Raw genomic sequence first — 3,436 nt, 5'->3', positions numbered from 1 at the left:
CATTGTTTTCTGCTCTCAGACAGTTTATGCATCACTGGTGCAGTTGGTGTTTTTCAGGACTTCACCATTATTTGAAGATAATTGTGATTCAATCAGACTTCAAAGCCCACTATGTGTGTTTGAGACACTTCTCAGGGTTCACAAGGTGCAGTTCAGTGTGGCACGTCACAAAACAAAGGTGCACTGACACAAAAAGAAATGGATACGTAAGTTTTAAAAAACAAGGTTTTGTGGTGCTGGCAGACATCAGCCTCTGAGGAAAGAATGAAAGAACCAGGGCTCAGCATGGAAAAAAAAGACCTATCACAGTGAGAAAACCCATAATATAAGAGGCTGCTGTAGAACAGGAGGGCACAAGCTGTGCTCTTGCTGGATGCAACAAGAACTAGTGGGGCTCAACTGCAATTTGATTTTTTTTATAGCAGTAAAGGCAGCATGACAATACAGTAGATGATGGCTGTGGGAGCTAGGGAAGGTTCTTCTCTGGGTTATGCTAAGGAATAAATTGTACAAAGGAGGTTTAGATGCAATTAATCTCTCTCTGACAAGGCACTAGATGGCTGTCATGGATCTTCCACAGCCTTGTGCAACTCTCTTCTGGGGCTCGCGGGTTCAAACTTCTGGAGTAAATCATTGGTAATACAGTCCAAGGCAGGATAAAGCCAACAGGATCACAACAAGGCTATGAACAGCCCGAAACCATATAGTGAGCAGGAACGTAATGACAATTTCTCTTACTCTTTGAAGTGCCCCCGAATCCCCACAGCCCTGGCTGGGAGAGAGCTGCACGCAGGCAACTCTCAAGCCACTGATCAGACACAGATGTTTCTAACTCCATGTGGAATAACCTGTGTTTCAGCTCCTTTAATCTTTCTTCCATTTGTCTTTTTCCACACTATAATCAAAGCCTTTCAGCGCAATTTTCTTAACTGAGAGAATACAAGAGATAATTGTTGAATTTTTGAGTGACTTCACCCAGAAAAACCTTTCCTGTTGATCCCTATATTTCTGTCTCCAGCAGGAGGAGGCTGTAGTGATGATCATTTTTTTTTTACTTTCTCAGAATTTATTTTATCCTGGAATTGTTTTACAGTTCAGCAAAAGTAGCCATAGTGATTGTATCACTTCTAGCTAACACTGCTTCAAACGCGGCTAGCTGCTCTCGTCCGTACGTTATCCACAGAGACAGGGTTTAACTGTGTCCCTCTTGACTGTGATGGAAAAAGTGGGAAAAAAAAGGAAATCAATGGGAATAGGAAAAAACGTTTTAATTAGCATCTAAAATTTAAAATGCTGGACATATCGATCTGGAAAGTCTCTAGTAATTACAGCTGAACTTTACAACAGAGAAATGCCACAACACTCAACTACACTGTGTTTTAAAGCCATGTGTCAAAAAAAAAAAAAAATCGCTGCTGAATAATTTTATTCTCTTGGCTTAACTTTAGTGGCAGCAGCAATCTGTGTTGATACTCTGGTGTGTCATCTGGACGGGACCAGTGGGTGCTGTAACTGCACTCCTCATTAAGGCAGTATGGTTAAATGAAGGAACATACTCTACCATTAACCATGGAGAACCTTTAAGGCACCTTGCTGTGAGCTAGGAACTTGGTAGGTGCAAGTTTAATCTTCCCCAATGAGTCATGATAATATATACTCAAGCAACAAATACCATGCTGAAAATATACAGCAAATCAGTCTTTTAAATATATATTCCAAACCCCAACATCTGCTCTGCAATAAACATACGCTGCACAGTTGCAGAGTATTAGTCCTTTCATTAGCAGAGGTAATCAGCTTCAAATAGCCGACTACTCCTTCCAGTAGTTGTATAGTGCTTTGCCTATCTTTTGGAAGAGAGACACCCTGTGAAGTATGTTTTAAAGATCACCTTTCAACAGCATGCTTACATCAACTAAGTAATAGTTATAATGTCTATACCAAATGCAGCAGTCTGCTTTGCGGCAGCAGTGGCTTGAGGCAGAAAGGACTATGCATGGTTCTGGCCCCACTCTTAACTGGGAGCGTAGCACCTCACCAGGACACACAGACAGGGAAAGAAGAAACCTCTAACATCCCTAACCTACTTTTTGCCAGGTAAATCCCACTCTAATCTTCTCTCAGGCCCTGGAAACTGCTGATGAAGGTATATTATTACCCGCTCAATTGTTAATGCCATTCAGAGCCAGAACCCACTTTGGTACTAGTGACCCCGGGGGTGGAAGGGGCCTTCTCTCTCCATACTGTCATCCCTTTCCATTATTACTGTTATAAAAGGCATTTTGCAGTGCAGACATGGCCAATCCACACTTCACAGCACATGCCTCACTCCTGGGCATCTAAAACTTAGCTCCCACCCTTGGGCTATGTCACCTCACTGTCAGTGAGGCTGTGCTGGCTCAGGAGTTCACATGTATGTGACCAAGCCAGCCAGGCAGCATCTCCTATGGGATCATCCTACCTGGCTCATCCTACAGCCGACCACATCGCACACCGAACTCATTCTCCACAGCAGCTGCAGGAACCCTGGGAAGCTGCCATCATCTCTTGCTTCTCAAACATGGTACTCCTCCTGCAGCACCTGATTTATGCCCATAGTCTTGACCGTTTAGAAGCATTTACAATGTTGCTGAGGTCAGTGGAGCTACTGACCCTTGCCATAGAGAATCTAGCTGGGGTTGAGGCATTCAGAAGTATTTCTGTAACAGGCTCTGAATGAATGCTTACACTTAGAAGGAGAGAAGTGCCAAACACCCAGATACCTGGCCATGCTGGCAGCATCCGCAGCTTGGAGGAGGAAGGCGAGCATCCTGCACATGACAGGAGAAGAGTTCTGGAAATACCAGTGAACACTGGACATATCGGGGGAGGGAGGTGGAAGGAGTGTCAACTACCATAGGTATAGCAACCTCCTCTTACAGCATCAGTGTTATGTACTTACCTACCAGCCAGTAAAATTACCTTATCCATAGGATTCTTCTTTACCTATGACAGCACAGTCTAAAAAGCTCTCATGTTGATTAGTGTGGTGGATAACTGGTGAATATGAGTTATCTTCACACAGCAGTGGCGCTTTGCCATCTGATAAGATAACTTAATGACCAAAAAAACTTCAGGAAAAAAAAAAGTGACAAAACCTTATCAGTATAATGAAAACAGAGCAATTAAATGTAACCCTAAAACTAGGGCAGTGCCCTGAGTTCTACTGCTCATAAAATAGTGCCCACTGCATCCACGGCTCACAGACTGATGCTAGCGACTGGCCATGTTTAGTTTGTTGGATTTTTGTTTTTTTTTAAATACTAGTGATAAAGGACACGCTTTTCAAGAGAACTTGAAATGCATTTAAGCAATAACAGAAGTGTTTAATTTTTGTCATAAATGAATGTGCCAAGTTGGGCAATGAGCATATTTGAATAAGGGCTCTTCTGTCAGC

Source organism: Pterocles gutturalis, unplaced genomic scaffold, assembly GCF_000699245.1.
Source record: "Pterocles gutturalis isolate BGI_N339 unplaced genomic scaffold, ASM69924v1 scaffold29333, whole genome shotgun sequence".
In the NCBI taxonomy this organism is placed as follows: Eukaryota; Metazoa; Chordata; class Aves; order Pterocliformes; family Pteroclidae; genus Pterocles; species Pterocles gutturalis.
This window is presented reverse-complemented; position numbering follows the sequence as displayed.